Genomic DNA, 27,770 nt, shown 5'->3' with positions numbered 1-27,770 from the left:
GGAAGAAAGGAAATGTCACTCCTATCTTTGAGAAAGGCGAGAAGGGCAGGAACTACCAGCCCGTCAGCCCTACCTCAAATCCCTAGAAAAGTGATGGATCAAATACTCCTGGAAGCCATTTCCAAACATATGAAGGGCAAGATGGTGACTGGGAGTAGTCAGCATGGATTTACAAAGGGAAAACCATGCCTAACCAATCTGACAGCATTCTGTCATAAAATTACTATCTTGGTGGACAAGGGGAGAGCATTGGATATTGTCTACCTTGCCTTTAGCAAGTGTTTTGACGCTGTATCCCATAACATCCTCATGGACAAATTGATGAAGTACAGGATAGGTAAGTAGGCAATGAGGTGGACTGAAAACTGGCTAAACTGCCAGTCTGAAAGCCTTGTGATCAGTGGCAGGAAATCCAGCTGGAGGCCAGCCACTAGTGGCATACCCCAGGGGTTGGTACTGAGTCAATATCGTTTAACAACTTCATTAATGAGCTGGACAATGGGACAGAGTGCACCCTCAGATATAAAATTGGGAGGAAAGGTTGATATACCTGATGGTTGTGCTGCTATTCAGAAGGACCTCAACAGGCAGGAGAAATGGGCAAGTGATGCATCCTTGCATCAAAGAAGACCAGGAGCATCCTGGTCACCATTAGGGAGAACATTGCCAGCAAGTTGAGGGAGGTGATCCTTCTCCTCTGTTTAGCACTGGTGAGGCCACCTCTGGAGTGCTGTGTCCACTGCTGGGCTCTCCAGTACAAGAAAGACATGGCCATACTGGAGTGAGACCAGTGAAGAGTCACAAAGATGACTGAAGGGATTTAAGAGACTGAAGCATCTGACATACAAGTGACTGAGAGGGGCCGTTCAGCCTTAAGAAGAGGATGTTCATGGGGAATCTTGTCCATGTTTATAAGGACTTGATGGGGGGTAGTAAACAAGACAGAGACAGACTCTTCTCAGTGGTGCACAGTGACACAACAAGAGGCAATGGGCACAAATTAAATTCAAGAAATTCCACTCAAACTTATGAAGAAGCTTTTTATTATGAATGTGGTCAAGTACTGGCACAGGTTGCCCAGAATGTCTCCATCCTTGGAGATACTCAAAACCTGACTGGAGATGGACCTGAGCAACCTGCTTTAGCTGACCCCTGTTGGACTAGATGATCTCCAGAGGTCCCTTCCAACCTCAGCTGTTCTGTGACTCAGTGATATTTACAAACACTGGGCCTCCTTTCAAAATCACTCACAAGTTTCAAAGAAAGCCAAACTATATGGTCTAACTGAACATTTCATGCACTAAAACAAAGGGGTGTTTTCTCCCTTGTGAAAAGGAATGAAGTTCATCAGAAATAAACATACAGACAAAAGTTCACACAAACAATTTGTTCTATTCTTCTCAGTCTTAGTCCATCATTAAAAGGTAATAAAGCTGTCTTTTCAGATTTAAAATGTGATGCTCTTTTTGAAGGCTATTCAAGAGCAACAGCTGGCAAAGAGGGTTTAGGATTCACTGAGTTTCAGACATTATATATCACAGCTGTGAACCCTGAAAGACTATTGATCCAATAGCCCCTTCTAATTGTTAATTGAGGCAAGAATTGCCAAACTGACATGACAGTAAAACTAATAGTTCCAGGCACCCGTAGAAGTCTCACAGATTTCCACTTTAACTGTAGACTCAAAAATTTTATCACAAGCATGGGAGAAATAAAATCTGACATAAAAGTACTTAAAAAGTGAAAGTGGTACTTGATTAACCAACAGATTATTGTTTGTGAGACTTGCAGGTATCTTTGATAATCTAGGGAGTGCTCTTCTTCAATAACACTTTACATTTTACAATAATGTTTTACAATCACAGACAATGGGGAATATTTATGGATTAAAGTAAAATCAATTAGAAACTCAGACCTCAGTTCTCCAGATTTTCCCCCAAAGGTCTTCATGCTACAATGGTTACAGTGAGGATTAAAGATCAAGATTTCAAACTGATTTGTTACTTATTTCTTTTATGGATGATTGATGAAAAATGCTAAAATCTGGAGAGTTAATATATTGAGCATTGTAAAGTACCTAAGTTAATTGGAATTTTAAGCCACAATTTTTTCAAAAGTGATTTACGGCCAGATTTGCAAAGACATCTAGATAGAGACAGAGGTAGCCATAAGCAATTTGTATGTCACATAACAAAGTAACATTAAATTCTCATTGATCACCCATAAATATTTTAGGTAATTATACAACTGTTAAAATATGCTCCTTAGACATTTAGGAACAAAGAGATTTGGATAGGATAGCCAGAGACATGCAAGTGATTCAAGAGTCTTAACTCCAATGGCAGTCTCTGAGACTTAGATTCTAAATGACTAAGTCACCTTGTGAAAATGGGACAGGTTTCAAAGTTACTTATGTGCTTTTGAAAAGGCCACCCCTTTTGAAAATGAGTTAACATTTACCCAGCCTGGTCACAGTAGCCTGAAGAACATTAGATTTCAAAATCACAAGGACAGTGATCTCACCTTAAAAATCTGTTTAGACATAAAAATTAATGCTTATATGTATGGCTCAGTCTGAATGCTAATTACACAATTTAAAAGCAATGTTAAAAAAACCAAAAACATTAAGGCTGCAAAACTAACCATGCAGAGATTAGCAAATGTTAGAATTAAGGTTTGCCTGTATAACTTTAAATTTGTTTTCAGGTGCTTAGGCGCCTTATTTAACTGTACGGTCATACATTACTTTTCTCTGAGGATCTACCTCATTCAGAGAATGACAGTGCCCACAAAATTAATCAAAGTTCCGTACTTAATGAGCCTGTAATGTGATTGCATGCAAATTTATATGCAAATGGCCAGTTGTGCATCTAAGTGGCTACTTGTATGTGTCATTATCTGATTTGCATGCATAATCACTGTAATTTTACACAGTTTTAAAATGTGAGACCATAGTGTTTGCAGCTGAAAAATATGACTTAATTCATGTATTAGTCATGCCTACTAATCAATCATTTACTTACAATGTCTTTACATTAATCAGTTGCTCTTTGCATAATTTACATTGCCTCCTTTCCTACAAGATTCGTCCTGTTCCTTCCACCTAATCATTGTGTCTGTCATTTGGGAGGCAGAGACTACATGCACCTCTGCCAAACAGCAAGCTCCCTATCTTATGCCTGCAATCTGTGATCTATGCACTCTGTTCTCAGTTACCCTGTATAAATCCAGACCAATTTTATAAACTAGGACAGATCTGTGCATCAGAATTAGTTAATAGCCCCTTTTCCAAGTAATATGGAGATTACTCCCACTTACATTTCATGAAAATTGTCAAAAACACCATATCAATTCTGAATTTATTCTCCTAACTGGCCCCTCCACACTGTAAACCAAGATTCAAACCAGGAGTTTTATAGTCCAGAGGCTGAAGAGTGCAAGAAAAACATGAAGACGTTACTCCTCATCAAGCAAACACGTTGTATTCAATTTGTGTGACCTGCTAATCTCATTTTATATTTTTCATTCACTACATGCCAAATCCTCAATATAGGCTAATCTATTTTCTCAATTACTTGAAGTATAAATGGGAAGACCAGATGAACTCTACATTCTCCAGGGAATAGGCGGTTATTCTTTTGTGATCCATATGTCAGTCTGTTCTGCTATATTATGCACCATTACCTGTATAAATTCCAAATGATAAAGGACAAGATATCAGCAAAATGTACCATGCACATGATTTTCATTAAGTCTAGGAAAGCAAATAAAGTCTGTTATGTGGAGAACGTTGCCATAAGATAATTATTACACATGCATTAATCAGAGAAAAATTGAAATGGAATTAAGATGTCAGCACTGATCGGCATCATTACAACATCTCTGAAGGCACTATGATGCAGAAAAGTGTTCAATGTTCCATTAGGAACCTTGCGATAGAAGAGCTGTGCATAAAAAGGGATCTCTGAGGCCATGAAGTTCAGTAATCAGTCAGATACTACTTTTCATAACAAATTAAAGTTCATCTTAAAATTAGTCTCATAACAACAGCCAGGTGGCAGCATGCTTCTGTGATGACGTCCGGTGAGACACGTCAATGATATAATCAGACTGAAACTAAAACTAAGAGAAAGACAATGTGGTCTGGGAAAACGGGATGCAACTGCACTGCACTGCGCATCGACACTCCACAACTCTCATAATCAACTTGGAGCCAACTCAGAACAGAGACTGTACAGACAAATGAGTTAATATGTGACCATCTAACTGTGAGTCTGTTTTTACTGCATGCATTTAATTAGATTGTTACAGTTAAGGAGGTGGAGCATCTGTCAGGATAATCCTCATGATACGCCTTCTTCAGGATAACTGTATTGAGCTGAAACAGAGAACTCTCCCCCGTCTCTTCAACCATTACTCAGAATGTCCAAATTACCCGACGAATATGTGGAACAATTTTATCTGCACAAGAGCTCTCTTGTTCAATCATGGGAAGATAAAACTAGTGGGGTTGCAATGTGTCCCTAGAGCTAGTCATGCTGCAATATTGTTTGTACCACTGGCATTATAATGGTAGTAATCCTACTCCCCTCAGACTTTGTCTTGGTGGGAATGGGCATGATAGAAGAGCACAAAATACTGTGATTCGGTTTACTTTTTGTGACTACCTAAGTAGTCCTTATAACATCAGTGCATCACTGGGAACACATCTGCAAGTAACCATACTGGAGTTATGTCATGGACATGTTATAGAGCCATATACTAACGTGTGCAAACTTTACGCAGCATTAAAAGACCTTACTTTTTCAAATAATGTCAGTAGAAAGAATTTTTAATTTTTTTTAATATATTGCTTAGGATTCATCTTTCCTCATTTTATCCCCATTTACACATCTAGCCTTATTCAAGCCCTCTACATAGTCCAGGCCCTCTCTATAATCAATGGCGAGAGATATTAATTGCACAAAGGAGCAACTAACTATGCCAGTTTAAGAAAAATGCACTATATTTGGTTTAATTTCACAAGCACTTATTGTGCTGAGTCATAGCAGAATTTTAAATTAACAACACAGTAAAAAACTGTTAAAAACTATATTTCTGAATGATAGCTGTTTGCTACTCACTCTGAAATGACTACATTACACATCTACAGACTAGCTTGTGTGCTGCTTTCACCCCTTTTATTGCTACTTCGTTTCCATCTCAGTCATAAAGGAAACACAAGTGTTATCTTTCTGCTCAAGTCAAATTAATTTCAATTCCCATTATTCTATCAGCAACCGGATAAAAACACCCTTTTAACTTGTGAAAAGATCTATGCAAAGCAGTAAGAAATAATAAATGTATATCGAAATTTTAAGATAAACTGAAATATGCACAAGGAAACTTCCAGGACTGATTCATAAAAGAATGATGGGGGAATACACAGCTCCTAACATCTATCATGTGAGACTAAATCTATTTGCTCTTCTTTACAAATACACTCACAGATCCTGTTAAGGCAGAGAAACATCATGAATATGTAGGTGCGCTGCCAGGCAGACAGACTGATTAAGAAGAGTTGTGTGTGTGACAGAGGGCTGCTACCACTGAAAGGAGACTGAGAAAGCACAGCATTTTTGCTCGTCACAACACTAAAAAACAGTGTCCCTTTACCCACTTGTTCTAGAATCATTTATACTCCGTTAAAGGTTTTAACAAGTTTTTGCTAAACATTTATTGAAAAGAAGCATTTCTGAGGCCTTCCTTCCTTTCCCAAAGATTAGAAATTTCCCAAGGAATTTTGAAAACAAAGTTCTAAAAAAAATACTGAATCCTGCTAACAAGTTGTCTAATATATCTTCAAAAAACAGCCTCCCTAAAATTGTTGATAGATCTAGCTGTTTTATTTTTCATATTTTATAGACGTTTTTCTCTTGTGAGTACCTTAAGTTACCACTTGTATGTTTTACTTCTTCACTAAACCAGGCACCCTGGACAGACCCTTCTTACAAGAAAGTTTACATGTTGTATTTGATTATGCTCCTAAAATATTGATCATAAAGCAAAATGAAAGGACCTTTTTCACTCTTTTAGAACATCTAGGACAGTCGCTCAAAACTACACACATTCCTGAGACATTTGGTATGGGAATGATACTGAGAATATGGATCTTGCAGGCTATTATTAGGAAACTCCAGAAAACTTTCCTACCTTAATTATAGGAAAATGTTATTTTTTTAACCTCAATGATTTGTGCACATAATAAAAAGCAACAATAGATAAACCAAGTACTTCTGTGCAATTCCTTCAATTTATTAAAAAACCAGGCATATAACCAAAATATTAATAATGTTTCCAATAGTTAAAACAGTGTAGATATAATCCACTGACTATTTTATCATATTATTTTAAGAATTATTTATTAAAATGCGGAAGGTAAATACTAATTAAATCACTTGCATTTTATTAGGGGGTGATATTTTCATTCTAAAGATTTTTTTAAAATTTTTTTACTTCTCAACCAAAAAAAAATCTTGTATTTGGATGAGTAATTTCTATTTATTTACCACAGTGCACTTGCTCTCTTTTTCCCCCATAATTATCATCTTTCCCCTCTTCCTTATCCATACCCCAATTAAAAGACTTTTTTTCTTTTGAACAGCATTTAGCTCCTTAAGAAATATCAAACACTACTTGCTTACAACTTTGGATCTACCTCTAGCTTTATTGCCTAAGTTGACTACTAACTGACTCTCTCCAACGCTTTCTTCTCCTGTGCTCCGTTCTCTATTTAACTATGGGTTGATCTATGAATACCCATGTGTTATTGAAGATATCATCAGCTGAACATTTTGCACTGGCCATTTTATTATTGGATGGGTGTTTCCCCATGCCAATAGAAGTTGTATTCATAAATCTGCAGACTGAGGTGTGGCAGCTTCCATTCCTTGCTGAAATGAAGAAATAAACCTGTGGGAGTTATCCACAGGCAATCAAGCTACAGTCAATCAACTAATGGCCACTTTTCATGTGAGCCTATTAAGTGCATCCCTGCATGAACGAGTATGAAATAATGTCACTTACCGTATCTGAGGCAGACGACAGTTGAAGCAAGAGGAAAAAGTGAAGGTAATCTCCCAGAAAAGTATTTTCAGCTTCACAGTGTGTGCTTTTAAAATAAACCAAGTGTGGTAGACAAACCTTGGCAAATTAAAATGCAAGAATCTCTACTGTTCCAGAAAACAGCTTCTAAACTATGATGAGAATTTTACTTGGAGATGTTAAGGTGTGTTATATCAGCTGAAGATTTTTATTTTAAATGAAATATCAATAAAGTGCTTGATGGGCGTGCATAAAAGGAAAGTTTTTCTTTCTGATTTAACTCCCTATGTCTAAAGTCTATAACCCAGATCCTCATCAGCATCACATCCAATAAGAGGAAAGGATCCATCCCAGCTTACACCACGTGATGATCTACTTCCCACTCCTCCTCCCAAAATGATACTGGGTATTTAGAACCACTTATTCCACTTGGTTCTCCAAATAAAAATATTATACAACAATTTCTATGCAATTGTGATAGTTTTCATGTCTATATAAAAAAAATTGGTGGAGGCCACACATGGAATATATTAGATTACTTCCCTTTACCTTATTAAAATACTATAAAGTTGTCTATTACTGTAGTCTCTAAAGATTCAGTTTACTTTCCTTTAATAGTTAATATCATTAACTATATCCTAGAACCCTACATTCAGTTTGCTAAAATTAATTGTTCTGTCACCATATTTTGGTAAGATTGTCACAATGTAATTTTTTTATTGTATTTGCAGTTGTTCATATCACTCTCAGGGGTATGCACTCTCACCTCACGTGCATACCCTGATGAGAGGTGCATAAAAGCTCAATGCTCGATTAGTAAGTTGTTGCTAGTTGTAAATCACGTCCTCAGATTAGTTGCTTAATACTTGGGGAAGAAATGGGTAGTCAAGAAGAAAGGTCTGCTTGCATGACAAGCAAGAGGCAAAGTTAGGCAGCACAAGCTACAAGTAGGGAAGCGAATCCAAGTTCAGCTGTTCAAAAATAATTAGATGTCTCTAACTGGGCTGAAGGGAACTGGCTGGGAAACAGCTTCAGGTCAGCTTCTATCTGATTTGAATCAGGTATTTGAACCTCACCTTCCCACCCAGGAAAACACTTTATCCATAGTTAAATTACAGGTTAGGATCAAGAGTCATCAGTACCCTGACTGAAAATTTCAGAATTTTTATGCTTTCCTGTCATCTGAGATACAGAACTTTCCAAATGACCCCATGTTAATCATAGCCACAGAAACTAAAAAACTTTTAGCTACCCTTGGGGAATGGAAAACAGGAAGGTTGTATCAAAAATGAAATCCCAATAATGGGCCTAATACAGGATCCCAACCTAGGGAGTAAGCCCCGTGCAGACAGTACTAGTCATTATTCCTATTACGCAATTATTCCTACGCAAATTATTACATTTCATGTGAAATCATTACATTTTCATTAGTGCAGAAGCTGATACTTAATCCTGCCGAACGCTAGGCAGTTCTGCGCATGCTGAAAGCAGGCTGTGTACAGACTTCAGCTAGAGCTTTTCACTAGAAACTCAGCCTACACGATATGGGTGGTAGAAGGAAAAGGATTTTGTTAACACCAGTTTTGCCTGAGTGTTTAAAGAGAGCACTAAGGGCCTCCTTATATATCTAGCTTTTGGCTTCAGCTTTTTTTAATGGAAATGCAGATTCAGTAGTTGCTGCATTCTCTTGTTCAGAATGGTTGCTGTTTTCATCAGCTCACTGAAGGTTGGGTGTGGAGTGCTTGAAGTAGGCTACCTTAATGTCACTTTTGCCAACATTTTTTTAAAATCCTCTATATCGTGGCTATTATGCATTACATATAAATATGTATTGCTTCAAGCAGGTGGTTAGTTTTCATTGTCTGTTGCTATGTTTTCAATTCTCATAATTGTAAAAATGATGGCTTTATTGCTTTGCAATTGTCTTGCTAATTCATGACACTGCCTAATTGTTATTGTATAACTGAAATAATTATGTAAAATCTTCAAAAATGCAGAAAATTTCAATATTATAAAAATCTTACATAAAAGCAAAACCCAGCTGTTAATTCAAAACTGAATGTAAATTTCAGACATTTGGCACCTGCATTGGTTTTACTCCCTGAACATATGGATGAAACTTATTTTAATCCACTCTGTTTCTCATACAAATTTTAGAAATCGGAAAGCAGCTATGATTAATAAAAACAATTTTGAGTGAAATTACAGTGCCTGCTGAATGCCTTTTTGGGCATGTGGGCAATGGCAAATCAATTTCTAGTATGCTTTATGACAGCTGAAAGTAGCTGTGCAATCCTTAGCTGAAGCAGTTTAATTAAACCTTGGCATTTTAACAGAATAAAAGAAAATTAACTACCCTATTTCATTTCCCTATAGTGTAAACAGAGTGCATGACAGGCATCTGTGAGATATATAATTAATCCCACTAGTCAAAAAAGACTTTCAAGGATAGTTATGAAGACTTCAGTTCATATATACAATAAAGTTTATATCCCAAAGATGCTCATTATGTGCCCCTCAAATTACTTAATGAGATGATTTATTGTTGTATACACTGCGAAAGAGAAATGTATGGCTACATATATAAGTAGATGCATTATACATATGTACTTGCAACTTCAAAGAAAGATGACTAAAAGGAAGATAGGAAAACAAGAAGCAACTGCACCTAACAAAACTGGAGAAAAAGTCTGCAAAACACATTTCATGTACTACAAAAACTTGGTTTAAGGAAGGAGTTGTACTTTTCGTTACATTTTTATAAAATATTTAATGAAATATTTATTCATTGGTTTGAAATAAGCATCAGTGAAGTATGGAAAAAGCATAGCATATTTGCTAATAACATTGAATGACAGCAAAGTATGTTATTGAACTGCAATTTATTTTTAAATTGATTTTAATAAAGCATGTGATTCATAATCAAGCCAATTTTCAATTAAGTGATAATTGAATGGTTACAGCAGGGTGACAATGAAGTAGAAGCAGCAGAAAGGGGAAAAAGTTTCCATGATATATCCTGAAGTGAAGAAAGAAATAAGCATGTAACAAGTTTTCAGCTAGCCAGGAAACGGTTACTGCAATTCGAGATCCTGTAGGGTGTTTCAACTGGCCTCCAGCTGCCGCCCCAAAAGGACAGTGGTCTCCCACAAATCCTATCATCCCACATCTGTTAGATCCCATGGCTGTCTTGGATATGACAGACCACACCACGCTCACTTAGTTGTGTAAGCAAATTAATCAACTCTCAGATCCCCACTGATGATAATGGAAGCTTAAACCTTTAGTTTACAGTTAGGGTACTTGCATGAAGGTTTCTTAATCTCAAACTGAATCCCACCCTTAGAACAGAAGCAAAAAACAAATAATAGGGATAAGCATAGGCCCACGTACAAGTGTCTAATGTCATTTGAGATGTCTTAGGTGGTCCAAGAAATCCGTATGGGGCTGGCAAAATGACAAAGGACATAGAGGGAAGCTGCACACTGCTGGAGTGGCAGCTGGGTGCCAGGTAAGATACCTTTAGGGCATATCAAAGAGCACTAGACCTATGGATAGCCAATTGACATGACTCTTAAAAGAACATTTGCATGGGTATTAGGTGCCTAAGACAAAACTGTGGCTAAAAAAATCTTCTCTCTGGTGCACCTAATCTTATGGGGTTCCTGATTTGATGTAAAGCTCCCTAGTCACCAACAGTTCTGCACTTACGTGTACTCAGAACAACTCGGCTTCCACAGCTCAGTGCCAAGATCCCACCTGAGCTGGAGTAAAATAGATCAAGCAGCCCAAAGGACCAAAAATGGAAGCTCTTCCCAGAGCATTCCGAGTGCTTCTATTAAAGACACAGAGGAAAAGTGGTGGCTCTGCTTCTCTCAATATCTTATAGAAATAAATGGACAGTTGACTCCCTCATCACTTAGGAATATATCCAATAATGTGTTCATGCAAATAAAGTTGAATTGATCAGCAGATACAGGAAAGATGGAGCCAGACTCTTGGAGGTGCACTGGGGTAGGATGAGAGGAAGCAGACACAGATTGGAACTGATTAGATTATCTAATTGGAACAGATTATCTGATTAGATATTAGGGAAAAAACATTACCTTGAGGGTTATCCAATCTTGGAACAGCTTGCCCAGAGAGGTTGTCTACAGACTTGGAGGTGTTCAAGGCTCAGCTTGACATGGCCCGGAGCAACCTGACCCAATTAGACCTGCTTTGAGCAGGGAATGGACTAAGATGACCTCCAGAGCTCCTTTTCGATCTGAACTACTCTATGGTTCTATGAAGGTAATTTTAAGCATACGGCTTCAGATATACCTATACTTAATTCCCACTAGAATGCCTAGAATTTCAGTTAATCTTCATAGCTAATGGAGACTCTAGTTGCCAGTATGAAATATAGGAACCTGCATTAGGTATCAAAGTCATACACAATGTACAATCAAAGACAGAATTCCCATAATGAAATCCAAAATAACACATAGGTTAAGCAGAGAGCTAAGAAACACTGCCCACAGAAGGCTATCTAACCTTTCTTTCCTTCACTATTCACCAGTTCTAAAGAATGAAACTAATGTGCTCACAAACTCAACAGTGGAAATGCAGATTCTAGAAATAACAAGTTAATCAGGAACTACATTTATGCCTTTCATAATACTGAAGGTCGAAAAGTTGAAGCAGAATTGGGAGTAGTTGAGGTTTATAGGAGATTTTGAAACATTTTTCCCACTTTATGCCTATATAAGCAACTCTTACCTTTTTTATTACATTCATCCTAAATGAATTTATATTTTGCAAAGAAAATTTATATCCTGCACTAGTTACACAAAAGCAAAACCTATTTGGTTGTCCTTTTCAATGTCATAACTGTTTTTTGTTTAAGAAAAAATATGTATGTTTAATATTAAAATTAAGGCTGAGATACTATTTTTTAACAGAGAAAATATATTAAAAAAATTTGTGATTTAATATTGGCTTTCTTCATTACTATTTCATCTCAATTACTGTTACTGAAAATTCTTGTATTTTCCTGGAACTGGGCTTTAATTTTGCAGAGACAGCTACAATTCTAAAGTAGCTATTTTATTCTGGCTGCCATTTGCTACAATTCCTTCTTTTTCAGTGGGAAAATGTCTGTCTTTTTATTGTGTTTCAGAACAGCAGAAAAACAAGGCTGAGGGCTCTCACAAGCTAGTGTATTTTCTTACAAGTCATAAGTGATCTGTCACACAGGAATCTATCTGAACTTCTGTAGGAACATACAGTAGAAATTATTCTATGAGTACATAAGGGAAAATTTGGAGTGTAACGCGTCACTCATCTCTCATGGAAGAATACACTTCTAAATATCAGTGTAGCCTCTAGATTAAAAGGTGGAAGTGGCTTTAATTTGGTATAAGCAATTCTGAAAGACTCCAAATTGTATGAGGATTTCATAACAGTCCAAATTTTTCTTGTTTTAGTCAGGACGCAAACAATGGTACAGGACAGACGGCACATCACTATTCCATGTGTGAAACTGTGGCATAAGACCTGATGTACTTGTAATGAATCCTATAATGATTCTCATGAACTATTCTAAATGGTTTTATCTTTAAGTACTATCAAGGAACTTCTCTATGCATTACTGTACATAAACTAATGGTCCACTCTGTAAATATTTAACCATGTATATAACTGAATATGTTCAGCACAACAGCTGAAGTGAGTTGTATATATTCCTAACAGCCTACAAATAGGGTAGAATTCATGACACGTTCATGCTAGTTCTACTATGTATTAATTTGTCTCTGTATTGATTGTTGTAATGAACAATATTTGGTTTCTTTATTTTTATTTACTTTCCTTGTGCTCCTTACAGGGACACGCGTTACCTATATTCTTAAAACTAAAAAGTAAGTGAAACATAGATGCACATAACAATATAAATTAAACTTAAGATTTTATGACAGATGTAACACGATAGCAGAAGTAATTCCAGCACAACTACTGCACAGTAAAAGGATGATGTAAAATAACATTCTAATGTAGTAACATAGCTGAAGCACTAGATTTATTATTACCTTTACTTTTACCCATTACTTGGTACATTTAAAAGACATACAGTGGGCATGCATTCATCTGGATGACACAAGAATTAGTGAGTTAAAACAAAGTAATTCCTCTTCAGGACTATAGATGTTCCTGCTAAAGTTTGAATAATGGCGCAAAAGAAATTTCAAAAGTACTGATTACCACTACAAAGACCCCAAAGAATTCACATTTCCCTATATAGTGTCCTGGAAGGACATTGTTAGGCTGACAGTAAAGTCCTGAAAATAAAATTGTTATGCTACATGCATGTCCATGGCAATCTGGCAAGAAACAGAGTACAATTTAGACAGAAAAAAAAAGAAACAAAAAAACCCTTAACAATGTTGTAAACCCAGTTTTCAGAAGGACATTAAAAGGCTTGTTTACAACCACTGCTAGAATACCTATAACAGAGATTTATCTTCTTTGTACGACTACAGAAATAAAGATTCTAATAAGTTCAGGAGATAAATCAATTTTTAAAAAAAGACAAGTCTCAGTTATTGTATTTAACCAGTTTAAATATAATACATTATATAACATATGTCACTGAGAAACAATTACTTTTTCAAGCAATTGCCACCCTACTACAACTGCTTTACAATAACACTTTGTCCTGGTTTTGGCAGGGATAGAGTTAATTTCCTTCCTACTAGCTGGTACAGTGCTGTGTTTTGGATTTAGGATGAGAACAAAGTTGATAACACACCGATGTTTTAGTTGTTGCTAGGTAATGCTTACACTAGCCAAGGACTTTTTAGTTTTCCATGCTCTACCGACTGAGAAGGCTGGAGGTGCACAAGAAGCTGGAAGAGGGCACAGCCAAACTGGCCAAAGGGACATTCCATACCATGTGACGTCATGCTCAGTACATAAACTGGGGAAAGCTGGCCGGGGGGGCCGATGCTTGGGGTCTGGCTGGGCATCAGTCAGCGGGTGGTGAGCAACTGCGCTGTGCATCACTTGCTTTGTGTATTATTATTATTACATTATTATTATCATTTTATTTCAATTATTAAACTGTTTTTATCTCAACCCACGAGTTTTTCTCACTTGTGCCTTCCAATTCTCTCCCCCATCCCACCGGGTGGGGGGGAGTGAGCGAGCAGCTGTGTGGTGCTTAGTTGCCGACTGAGGTTAAACTACTACACACTTTCATGCTTCTGAACCACCCTTACCATGATACTACCAAAACACTTATCCAACTATATTATATCACTGACTGATTTTGTTTAAGCAGATAGAACTTAAAAAAAAAAAAAAATAAAAATTAAAAAAAAAAAAAAATTTAACTTAATGTGTGCCCTACTGTAACAAGATGTGTCATAATAAAAAGTTATTTTTAATTAATAATTCCTTATTTAGAACTGCAATATGGCATTTAAAATCAAATTAGTTTGTCCCTTTCTCCACAGACAGAGGGAAAAAAAGATAAAATAGCAACTGAGAAGAAAATAATACAATATAAACTGGTACAGAACTGGCAGAAATGAGAACTGTGTATGTTCCACTAACAGTGCATTCATATTGGTCAGATCTAAAAGGTATAAAAAGACAAGCAAAATATGTAGTCCGAATTAATTATAGTAAAATTCCATTGAAGCAGGGAATCTTTGAATGTGTACTTTGAAAAATAAGAGGGATAAAAAGCAAGAGGAATGAAGGAAAAAAGGGAGCAAGAAAGGCATGCAAAGTCTGAAGGGATAATTTGGAAGAACATTCCCTAGACAGAGGGAATACAATTTGGAATGGTCCTCATCCATACTGCCTGCCAAGAATGAACACCAAGGAAACTATCCTGTCAGGGTTTCCTCTTGGTTGGACCTAGTAGGTTTGCACTGAAAGGAGCCTAGGACTGAACCAGCATCTGACACTGGGGCCCCTCAGTGGAGAAGGTGCCAGAAAAAGCTGCAAACCTCAGTTACTTACAAATGAATCCTCAAATTATTGCTCTAAGCTCCTGTAGATTCAACAGGTGTAGACGGGAATCTCCAAAAACGTTCTCCAGAATGCTCAAGTGATACACTTCGCTTTTTGTAGGCTCCGTAAAGAGCTTAAACAACTTTGAGAGACAATCATGGATTCCAATGCTGCGTGAGGAATACAATGGGCAACAGAAAAACTGAAGAGGAGTATGTCTGAATTTCTACATGCCGCAGGAGCTTAGGTGCCTGCTTCAGGGCTGAGCCTTAGGCATCTGTGTCCACTGAGGATTTAGAATGATGAGACTTCTTCAGAGGTGATATCAGGTCTTTTGTAGCTTACATGGTTACAGTTCGAATGTAAACCACGGAACAAGTAAGAAAATGTTGCTCCCTTCTGCTTTTCTAAGATGAAAAACTGTTTTCTTTAGACAAAAAGTGTGCTCAAGATGCATGGATCTAGCGTTTTAATGTTACAGCTTAAAATCTTATGTGAAAGACTCCATGATAATTTGCACATTTGTGACATCAAGTACAATAAAGAATGAAAGCTGAAAGACATTTCAAGTTAGATTTTTTTAACTCTGTTGTTTGTTTTTGTCAATAACTGAGCTGCAAAACCAAACTGATGCTTTGAAAGGGATGTTTTCATTATAAATTCAGATGCTCATCCTTTTAATTATTAAAACAGATCACAACATACAAATGTGTGTGCAACAAGTTGCTAGTATGAGAAAAAACTCATTCTTTTTGTCACAGAACTTTGAATGATAGAAGTTGTGTATCTTCTAGCTTTCCATATAATTTTCTAGTAGTATAAATACTATCATTGTCACTAATAATATCAGTATTATCATTTTATTACCACAGTTACTGTGAGTCCTAGACACAAACCAGAATCACTTTGTGCTAGAGGCTGTACAAAGAGCAAAAGCGTAGCCTTTGTCCTTGAGAACTTATAATCTAAGTACAACAGCAGAAGCGAGGGACAGAAAATAAAGACTCTACAGATAAATATGGGAACAAAAGTACGATTGTGTGGACTCCAAGTGTACAAATGGAGGTTAATTAAAAATGTTCAAGTAACCAAGCAAGCTGTTGAGAAACGTTTCACCACAGCTCCTACGTCCTCTGTCAGATCCAGAAACCAACTAGTGTCTAATTACAAGAGTTCCCATGCCAGAGCCTACGCATCTTTGTGCCTTCTTAGTACCAGTGGATTAAAGGTAGCCTCCACAGTAATATATTCATTGCTACTGGGTTATAACAGAAGTCAGTGTACCTCTAAAGGTTCCCCAAGGGCTTCAGTACTCTGGAGCTCATACCTAGGCTGGGTCCTTTTCATGGATACTGGGTCTGAATGTGAAGAAACACCTTGTCATCCTATCCTCTAATTTCAAGAGGGAAGCTATTACTGATACCTAATCATGGAGCTCAGATAAAGCTCTGTCTTTCTTGGAGGGAATAATATGCTGTCAAGGGCTTGCTAGAAGGTACCTGCTTTATATTTTATATAGGTCTTCACAGAAGAAGCAGGTGATGATACATAGCCTCAGAACAGTTGTTGCATCCTCTAAGTCCTGAGGTAGACCACGTTGAATTCTTTGGACCTTGAACTTACACAGTTTGGATGGTGTCCAGGGAGATGGCCTCATAAAACTACCTAAGATTTTTTCTCAGAGGGAAGCTGATCACTCAGGCATAATCCCTCAAAACATTAAGAACCCCCTGCTTTTTTTTTTTGTTTGTTTGTTTTTATGTGCTCAAACTGGATATGTAGCATGAGCCAGAGAGATTTCCCAGAAACAACATGGCTATTTCACAGTCCACTATACATACTTTTGAAGTTGGGCACTTAGGGTAGGGCTATGCTGGCAGCTTAATGGTAGCATGGTGCATGATGACACAGGGAAAAGTCATGCAATAGCCCAAAGGCTGTATCTCTGGAGAACGATTAATAACCTGCTATGAGCCAGCTAAGTACAGGTGCATCCATGCTGTCAGTATGAGCTATTCCCAACTCTGACCTTGAGTTTCTTTATTGGCAAAGTCATTCAGTTTCTGTTACAGATGAGTAGGAATCCAAAAAAAGACATAAGCAACATGGCCAGTGGATGGGGACAGGTAAGGAAGGAGGTGGTGAACTCAACTGTTTACATGATGGTATGGATGCCACAAAACCTAACTGATCAACACGTTAGCCACTTCATTACAAAACCAAATGTCTTTACGTTCATATCTCACTCATTGCTTATTCCATTGTACAAGCAATCTGTCTTCGAAAACAAGTGAATACAGAGTCACTCAAAATAAATGAGTTTTCTTCAGGGATTTTATAGTTGCTATCAATATGATATTTCATTTTCTATGGAACAGATTCTTATGCACAAGTTAAAGTCTAGGTGATCAGCATATCAAATTCCACTCCTGTCCCAGTGATTAAAACATATTGTGAATATTTTACTTGCACCAATGATTTTTAAAATCATATTTTGGATGTACAAATCCATGTATATTATGGTATGTTAGCAGGTACGTAGTTTTTGAAATAAGCCAGAGCAAATGAAGTTATTACTTGCTTCTCGCAGAAAAATATGCTTGTATTTAACGATAAACTACAGTTTATGAAGGTCTATTTACCTGAAAATATACAGTAAATATATACATGCAAAACTTGCAATGTTCTAGCCAGCTGAATGTTCTTAAACTAGTTTCACTTACCAGCATGTCATTCTTGTTCTGTATAATTTTTTCTGCAAGAAAGATTTAATTTGATCACTAGCAACATTTTTTATGATATAAAGCGGGGATTTTCTTATTTTTTTTCTTTAAGAAAATGACTGAATTTCCACTGATTTTGATTTAACTTGCTAGTGTGTCCAGGAAAATAATTTGCAGTACATTACCTCAAATTCAGACACATAGCGGTTCACGGGAGCAGAAGAGATTTGTTACATACAATGCAAACTGGTAGCAAACAGCACCTCTGGGTGGGGCCTTTCACAAAAGATTTCACAATTAGCTACGGATCTTGGTTGCTTCATAGTGACCACCAAAAAAACAGGGACAACAAATCTCAGAAATAACTTGAAAATGCTGATCTCTCCTTCTTTCATATGTACAGAATTTTCACCGGTCCTGAGCAGCAGCTCCACAGGTAACTCTCAGGGACCTTCCAACTCCTATGAACAACCAGCTAAACATTTATTATTAACCATTATTATTTTCACCAATACTACAACAGCAAATGGAAGTCCAGACTGGCACACCATTTTTATGCAAGAGATGGCTACTAAAGTATCATCCTCTAGATCTCTGTTAACAACTTTTGTAAAAATATCTATACATACAAAATACTTAAAATTATTTTTAGAAATTGGTACAGCAATAGGATTGATGAGCCACAAGAAGAAGGAAGATTCTGCACAATAGAGGCAGGAGGAATAATGAAGAGAGAAAACCAAAGGGAAAGATATGGATTACATAGTCCTATACTAAAGCAGGCTAGCTTTTCTTTTTTTTTTATCCAATCTCTACCCTGGCTTGTCTGTGCCTACAATACCTTGATTATTATAAATCACTCATAGAACACAAGTCTTGTGCCAGACACGAGTTCACTACAGCTGTCCCGGAATAGCTGAGATACAAGGGGTTGGAAGAGATCAGAATGAGACTGTGACTGAAAAAGAGAAACAGTTTAAAGTTTGTAGATCATGCCAAAAAAGTTGCAGGAAGTCAAGGTTATTCCACACATAAATGATAATCTGGATGAAGAGATGAATTTGATGTTCATCATTTCCTCCTCTCATTTCTGCAGTAAATACTTCAATGACACACTTCAGTGTAAAACCAGTAATCTCTACTCCAGTTTCATTAATCACAGTGTGTATCCCATCTCATATCTCAGTCTTTTTCCATTTGAGGGACAGTAGCCATTCATGAACTGCCATCAGCAGTTCAGTCCAGCAGCACGACCTTCCCCTGCCATCAGCAAACATTAGAAGCAATGAATCTACATGTCCATATGTGCTTCGAATTGGGTTGGCTAAAAGTTAAAACTCAATTCAGTTCTCCAAGGGCTAGGATGACATCAAGTCTGTAGGCAATATTGCTTTTACTGCTACTCCTGGATCCACTTGGCTACATGGGTTGTAAAGGTGAGTTCAGTTTGGAGAGCTGGAATCCAACTCTCCACCACCCATGTGGGATGGGATGATTTGCCAGAAAATGGCAAGATACGCTGCACAATTCTTACAGAAAAAGTTTATGAACAGTGTAATTTCCATTCCATATACAACCAATACTCCCACTCCTTTCAACCAAATACTTCTGTGTGTTCTGCTCGGATTTGCTAGCTCTTTCAAGCTGTATCTTGTTCTTTTGATCTCCAAGTCCTTTCTTGTCCAACAATTCCTGCAGTGCTTCCCTTATTTCCTATCTTTCCAATGCTTTCACTCATACCTATTGCCCTTAATTAAAATCCCTTACAAATTGAAATCCCTTGCTCAATGGCTCATTTTCTAACCTCCATGATAAGGCAGCCAAACTTCTCCTCCATACCCATCATCTCAGTTTCACATGCATTTCCTCCCAAGCCCTGTAAAATTATGGCTTCCCCAAACCCCTTATCTCATCATTCTCTTCACCGTCTAAAACCCACCCTTTGACCACTTACATAATACATTTTCTCCTTTGTTGCCTGACAACCTCTTCCTACTCCTTTCTCCTTTTCAGTTATCCCATTGGCATTCATTCCTCTCTGCCCTTCTGAACACCCTTGTTGTAAAACTTGTCAGAAAAAAAATATATTTATCATTTATCTTCCCAATCTGCAAGTCAGTCTTCTTCTCTGTCATGGGCAAATTCCCTCTTTACCTCCCAGATCCCTTCTTCTTCTCCCAAACTTCCCAATCCCATATTCCCCAACTTCCTCCGGTGACCGCCCCCTGCTCCTTTCGTGCCCTCCACAATCTCTCTCCTGGCCCGGCTCCTACCACGCATTTCAGAGCCTTCCAGGAAGTGTTCCCAACCTTGTACCTCCCAGACTAACCCCGAACGTGCCCTACCCCGCCACGACCCCCAGATTCATGCCCCAGCGCCGGCCGACGCCTCAGTGGGGCCAGCCCTGCCCGGCCGTTGGCCCCCGCGCAGGCGCGCTCTGCCGAGCGCCAAGCGGGGCGAGAGCGCCCTCCACAGACGCTGGCTGCTACCTGCCCTGCCCTGCCCTGCCCGCGGCCACGGGCCCCAGGGACCCTCCGCCCGCGAAAGATGGGGAGACGGGACTGCGACCTGGGGAAGGGGGCGGCGGTGCATCGGCGCTCGGAGGGAGCCCCCTGTACCTCCCAGGGCCGGGCCCTGTCAGAGCCACGGAGCTGCTGCCGGTGGGGCGGCGGGGCCGCGCCGGGTGCCTGTTGCCAGGGGGAGGGCGGGAGCTGCGGCGGGACGCGCGCGGACCCTCACCCGCCGCCGTGTGGCCGTTTAGGGGAGGGGGTCCCGCCTCCCTCACGGCGGCCGGGCGACCAGGGAGCCGGCGGCGCGGGAAGAGGGGCTTCTCCCCGGCCGCTGTGTGTCCGCGCGGCGGCGCGGGGAGGAGAGAGGGTGGGAAGGCACACCTCGTTTCCCGCCCCCTGCTCGGCCTCTTCTCCTCCCTCCCTCTGTTCCTCCTTCCCTCCCCGCCGCGCCGGCGACGCTGCAAGAGCGGCGCCCGCCCAGCGCCCGGGGCTCCCGCCCCGCCAGGACGAGGGAAGGAGGCGCTGCCTGCGGGGAGGAAGCTGGATGAAGACTTGTGCCTCAGGGCGGGCTGGCCTGCCCCTCGGGCATGAAGGGGGCCGCGGGGACTCTGCCCTGCCCTGGAGCCGAGCGGGGACATCAGGTAACAGCCCCGCGCGCCTTCCCCCTTAGCCGTGCGCGCTTCGCCCCCGTCCCGACCCGCCTCAAGTGCCGAGAGAGGGCAAGTGTCGTCTGAAAAGTTATCCTCCCACTGCTTGCCGAGGGGCGAAGGGCAGAGGAGGAAGGCGAGGAGGCAGTCCTCGGTGTAGGGTTGCACATCGGTTTATTACAGACCTCAACAAGACCCGCTTCGCGCTCTAGAAACTCAGTCGGCTCCCTGAGGCTATGCTTTTCCGCTGGGGGTGAGGCAGGGGAGGGCTGAGAAGCGCAGCGTTTGTGCCGCTGGGATCCCCTTACCTCGGCGCCTGCGGTTCGGCAGCGGTGTCAGCGGCGGTGCTGCGGCCGGCAGAAAGTTTCCAGCGGGGGTGAGGGACAGAGAGAAGCGGGAGAGGATCGCCGCGGGAGGTGAGCGTGGGGAGGCGGTGCAGCGTTTTGCTGGGAGGTGTACAATGCTGTTGCCAGTGGACAGTGGGTGCTGCGGCATCCCTTCGCGTGGCAGGAGTGGTGCTGCCAGCAGTTCACTGAACTTGTTTTACTCTTGCGTCCTCAGTTGCCATTTGTTACCGAGAGGTAGGATTAAGTATCCGTAGAGGTATAATGTTGGCATCTTTAATAGTCACATTTTAGTCTGTTGTGAAATTTGCTTGCCTCCTTGTGTCAGCTTAGATACGTTTAGGAAAAGAAAACAACAAAATCTTACCAGGAAGAAATGCATAGCAGTACACCTGAGACTTCAGTATATGTGTTGGGTTGTATGACATAACTGTAAATGCACTGCTGTTCTTTTTGAATCACACTTTGCTGGGGCTTTTTAACTGAACATTTGTGGAGTAAATATAAACTTTTAATAAAATATGTGGATTATCATTAACACTGTTGGAGATTAAATCCACTTTAAATGTTTCACAATTCTTTTTTCCCCCCTTTGCTCATAGTTTATATAAAGGACAATAAGTCAGATTTGTATTTTTTGTTTAGTTCTTCTAAAATCTTTTAAGGAATAAAAAGTGAGCAGAGTGCCCCACAGAGGTTCTAGGTACCTTTGCTACAAAGTGAAAAAACAACATTGAACCACCTTAAAGAAAAACAAACAAAAAAAATTCTATACCTTCAAAAGCCCCCTTCCTTACCAGCCCAGACAAAGAACCGTACATTGCAAACTGCCCTGAGAGTGAAAAGATTTCAGTAATTTCAAATAAGGCAAGGTCCCTTTCATAGAGAATGTTCTTCACTAACTCACTTGGTTAAATCAGAGAGAATCTACCTTAAGAATTATCAGCTGCGGTTCTGTTTTACTTCCAAATTTCCAAGAACCAATGTAATTCCACAATTTTTGTTGCAAAAGCCAAAGGAAAAATTTAAATGCAACGAGCTCGATTTCATTAGATCAGGAAAGCCTGTATAGCTTTTTGGTTTTTTTACTAACATAACAAATTTGGAACCAAATTTAGGGGAGCATTCAAAAGCAGACTGGATTGAGCAACATACATCTGTTTCTGCAGGTAATGCCTATGGTTGTTCATTGGACATTGGTAAGGCACTGTACTTACGGTGATTTTCAGATTGGGACTTTTCTTAATAAATGCAGTTATATTCCCTAAGAAGGTCTATCACAGTTAATGACCCAATGCTGCTTGGAGACTTTATGTATGCTCAGTTTTTTATTAATGGACTTTTATGTTGCATTAAGCTGAGAGAGGGCCAAGGAAAGAGAAACATAGGCATGTATAAAATTTGAAATGCTTCCCACTTTTGTGTGTTTTGTTCTTTGGTGGTGGTGTTTGTTGGGCTTTTTTCATTGTCAGCTTCAAAGATAACATCTCTCTGGGCTTTCATGCAAATGGCAGATTTTATTAAACATATAAAAAAATTTTCTATTGTAAAATGCTCTGTAGTTCTTACTTCCTTAAATGACTAGGGAATTACCATTTTTCTTGACAGCGTGGCAGTTAAAACTTGGTTTGCATAGGAGTGAGCATGTGTAGTGCATTAAAAGAAGGTGTCATTCTGAACTGTCATTGACTAACTTTTCAATGTGTTTTTGTGAAAGTGAATATATCGCTTGTAAAATGACTGCTAGGATGTAACTAAGAGGCAAGAAGGAATTAATGTAGTGATGTAGGGTCTAATTTAAGATTTTGAGTATGGATTTAATATTTGGATGCCTATGGATTTAGTGCTTAGTTCTGTAAACAGGTACATGAGTTAATTTTCTTCATACCGGCATCTCAGTTAAACTCAAAAATACTCTTGATGCTTAAGCTTACGTGCTTAAGCTACGGAGAGGTGGAGTGTGGAATTTTGCCTTTTTATAACATACTGAAGCAAAATGCTTTGTTTGCTAATAAGCTTTCTGTTCTGATAACATGTCCAAATTGTATGTAGCTATTGCTATCAAAAGCTGAGCTCATGTTAGAAGTCAGGAGCTTAAATGTAACTGTGTTGAACAAATGTTCTTTTACAGCATGTGAAATCTTAAGCAATGAAAATGGCCAGGTGAATCAAGGGAGGCATATAAAATGCCATTAAGGTGTGGAAGTGTGGGAAGTTTAATAAAAGAGGGGAAAAAAGAGAAGGAATTTAGGAACTGAGGGGTTTTTGGACATGAATTTTTACCCTAAAAACTAAGTTACCAGCTTTTGAAGATAATGCATACCTTGAGGATTTGGGGTAAAGGTATACCTGGACAAAGAGTTGAGGTATTTGCTTTTACCTGAAAACTATGGTTGCATATACAGCATTTGTCTTGTAGTTCTCTTTGCAAACCTTGTACTGCTATACTTTAAAGCCTTTTCTTGAAGTCTTCTCTTGAACCATGATAGAAAATTTGTTGCTTTATTGTTAAACCTGTCCGGTTGTGGTTGGGCTAGGTAAAATCGTGGTGAAACTAGTTAGCTAAGTGTAGTGTTTCTGTAGAAGCAAGAGACTGATACAAAATGGAATACTGACTAAAGAAAATTCCATCTTTGTAACACGTTCAACACCCAGGCACTGAGGAGTGCATACTATAAATCTGTAGAAAGTGAGGGCTAGCTTTTGGGAAAGGATTCCTTCTGGTGGCCACAAGCAAGTAGTATTCCTGCAGAATGAGTAGAGTGAGCTTTCACTTTGCATGCCAATTCTGGGTGGTTTTCCCTGTCTTCTGTTACATTTCCTCTGAATTGAAAGATTCCTAATTCTTTAATTCTTCCTTTTATGTCACCTTTTCTAGACCTCTGGTAGTTAATATTTTCTGCTGAATTCCTTTCAGTTCTTCTGTATTCCTTAGGTAGAGTACCCTCTATAAAAAAAATAAAGCTGTAGCCTTACCAACAAGTAAAACTGTAGAGATTAGTTTACACTTCAAGGCAGTGTGTTGTCTTTTATTCAAGAATATTCTATTGCTGATCACTTCTAGCTCTTGGTAACTCTAACCATCAAAATACCATTTTGAAGAATAGCTACATATTATTTGTCCTCATCCTGTATTTTCTCAGTTGATTATTCTTAGCTAAACTATTTACCTTCTTGAATTGCATCTTAATTTTCTCCTAGATCATGTCTTCAGTTTAGCATGATTATTCTGAATTTTAGTCCTGTACACTAGGACTTCTAGCTCTGGCTTCTAGCTCTCCTTGGGCTAATGTCATACTCAGATTTAACAAGTATACTCTGTCATTTAAGTTATGAATAAAGTGATAAATATTATCTATCAGGACAGACTGGAGGAGCCCCTCTTAAGAAAGTCTTCCAGTTTGTCAATGAATTGGTAATAACGATCCTCTGAATATGTAACCTGTTTTTAAAATAAAATCAATGCAACGGGTTTCAATCTGTAGGTACTATATGAGTGCATAAATATGGGTATTATTGTCTGTTATCAACTATTATAAAGCCCAAAGCAGGAGTAGTATGTATTTCTGTTATAAAGGTTTTGTTACAAAACATCACGGCTTTCAAGGAAAGAAAGTGCTTTTGAGGCTTCTAGTTTAGAAATTATTTTTAATCCAATAGTTTTCACTGAGCAACAAAATACCTTTTCCTGAATGTCAGGTCAAAATACTCCTGGGCAATGTACCTTGCAATCGTATCATGTATACTGTTTGTAACTAAAATGCTGTCCACAAACCTCATGAAAATTACCAAGGTAATATAAGTGCTAGTTTTAGTTTCTGACAATTATTCATAGTAAGTGACTTTAGTCAGCAAATAATGGGAAATAATATGTTAAATTACTGAGCTGTTTGATTAACTACTGTGTTTTAGATAATTTCTAAAGGTCATGCAAGGTCAACATTTGTACACATTTATGAAAACATTAGAGGAAAACTACATATAGTATTAAAAAAACTGGTACGCTGTTGGGGTGTATGTCCCCTAAAATCTTAGCAATCTGAAGTCTCTTAACAAATTGTCATTATATTAAATTTGACGTTAAATTTACCTGCTTTCTGCTAATACGTGGAGGTTTAGATTTAACAGAGTGATACTGAACATCTAATTATCTTTTTTTCCACTTCAGCGGAGAGACTCACCATGATGTTCCAAATTAATATATTTGTCAATATTGCTGTTGATTTAAGTCACATAACACGTATCAGCCTCTGAAATTGAAGAATTACTTTTGTAAACTGCAACATATGTAAATCATACAAAAATACCCAAATAAATTACTAACTTGTGGTTGTGCTTTAAGCATTCACTACTTCTGAAGATGAACAGTTATTATAAACAATTCTGAAAACTTCATGATATCATATCTGTATAAACCTGGAGAGACAGCTTCTATTTGTTTTCGAAGAGTTGATATAGGAATTTGGATTTTGTATGGTGAACACCATTACTCTTTATTATCATTAAAGTTTACTGGTGAAAACATGTTTCTCTGTTGTAGAAAAGTAGATAGCTTTTAGAATAGGACAGTTTTGAGGAAAAAGTTTCAAGACTAAAGAATTTGTACAATGTGTACAAAACAAAAACATGCATTAATTAAAAAAATGACAAAATAGCATATGTATAAGTTTATGCTAAACCCAGCAATTTATTTGATTTCAGAAAGAAGGAAATTCTTTACATAAATATCTGGCAGTTTTTCCAAAATAAAGTGTCTCTTTTAATGAGGAATTGTAAACTAATTTGCAACGTTATTTGTGAAAAGTGTAATATGTGAAAAATCATAGCATAATACTGTTTCCCTGGCTTGATTTCTTTAGACACAACTCTTCTTCAGGCTATGAAGTTTTGCATGAAGGTTTTTGCTAGGAGATTTGAAGACGCCCATATTTTTTATATATATTTTTCAGAGGTGCACGTGCACATAAATAAAAAGTACTCAGTCTTTTCCTGGTGCTGATTTCAAAACCTGCAAGTATTTGAATCAAAGACTGAGAAAAGAGAATCAAAATGGAAAGATCTAGCTGATTAAGTATTTTTTTCTGGAGCGTCACACTCCACTCTCAAAAAAAACCCTCCACAAAATCATTTGAGAAAGAAGGTTGTAGCCAGTCTTGAAAAGAGTATGGTGGCAGCCATTCTAGAAGTTCAGAGATGGCCTGCCACCTCCTCCTTGGTATTTGAGCTGACAACGTGTTCTGAAGCCTTCTATTCTTTAGAAAGAAGGTTCAGTTTTTACAAAACCATTTACTGTGTCTTGGCACTGACCAGAGCCGTCTCTTTGTCTGAAGTGCAAGGTCATACTATTACTTCTCTTGGGACATTCATCATTGGATGACCCGTGTTCTTCATGGACCTAGAAGGAAGTTAAGCCCAGTTACCTACATGATTAGAGGTCTTCTCAGGATCTTTTCAGTCATGTGATGAGTTCACTAAGCCTTGTAGACAGCAGGATCTCCTTCTTCCTTTAGTTCACTGGCTGGCTAATGCAAGATCATCCCAGGAAGTTCTTTAATTGGTTCGGTCAGTGCAAGACAAGTCAAATTGAACAACCTTAATGGTCTTGTCAGTGTGAGGAATGCTCTCCTGTTCCTATCAGTCTATAAAATTCTTTAAGCCAATTATAGACACCCATATTGTGATTCCACCAGATTCATTGTTGTGGCCTGAAACCAGTGGGCATTGGTGGGGAAAAAACATTATCGTTGGGGAATTACTTCTGTATGGATGTATGGTATATATGATAGTGTCTGGTATGTGTACTGTATGGTAACATACATATTCCTGGTGCTTCATATTCTCCAACACACATTTTATAGTAAATTCATTCAGATGGCAGCTGCTTGAGTGATTATTCCTTCAGACATCAGGGCTTCCCTTTTCTGGCAGGTTAACCAAACTCATGACAGTATGCTGCTTCACTTTTCCCAGTCAGTGAAAATATGGATGCTTACTGCATAGGCTGGGACTTGTCTGAATCAAGATCAATGGTGTTCAGAGAAGCAGTTGCTTCGTTTCAGTGTTTTGAATTTCAGGAAGTCCAAAAGGCATGAAAATTATTCTTACATCAACTTCAGGAATTGCTGATGAGAACTGACAACTCTTGATACTTGGTACTATGTAAACCAAAAAGCAAGGGGAACTGGTTCTCCTTTGTCAAGAAAGGATGTTGTTTTGGATATGTTCTATCACCAGTGAAATTAACATTTTATCAGTTAGCTTACCCGGTTCCTCAAACTGTTACAGATGAATTCAACAGGATTTCGAGTTTGTTTGGTTTTTTGTTTTGTTTGGGGTTTTTTTATAATCATGTCTCTTTTGAAACTACCTTATTTTGGTTAGAGTTTTTTGCTCGCAGGATTTTATTTCCTCTTACTGTTTTTGCAAAATTGGAAAAATTATATTTTGTCACATATATTGGGTACT

At 38.6% G+C, this 27,770-nt stretch overlaps 1 protein-coding gene across 2 annotated transcripts in view; it reads left to right on the top strand.

Moving 5' to 3' along the window:
- Window positions 1–20,786: 20,786 nt before the first annotated feature.
- SGCG (sarcoglycan gamma) overlaps window positions 20,787–27,770 on the top strand; it is a 161,413-nt gene continuing 154,429 nt past the window's right edge. For both annotated transcript variants that reach the window (XM_076328099.1, XM_076328098.1), the window contains exon 1: window positions 20,787–20,955. The gene's annotated coding sequence lies outside the window, so the exon portion shown is untranslated. The remainder of the gene's footprint in view (window positions 20,956–27,770) is intronic.

The sequence above is a fragment of the Aptenodytes patagonicus genome, chromosome 1, assembly GCF_965638725.1.
Source record: "Aptenodytes patagonicus chromosome 1, bAptPat1.pri.cur, whole genome shotgun sequence".
Lineage (NCBI taxonomy): Eukaryota > Metazoa > Chordata > Aves > Sphenisciformes > Spheniscidae > Aptenodytes > Aptenodytes patagonicus.
This window is presented reverse-complemented; position numbering and strand designations above follow the sequence as displayed.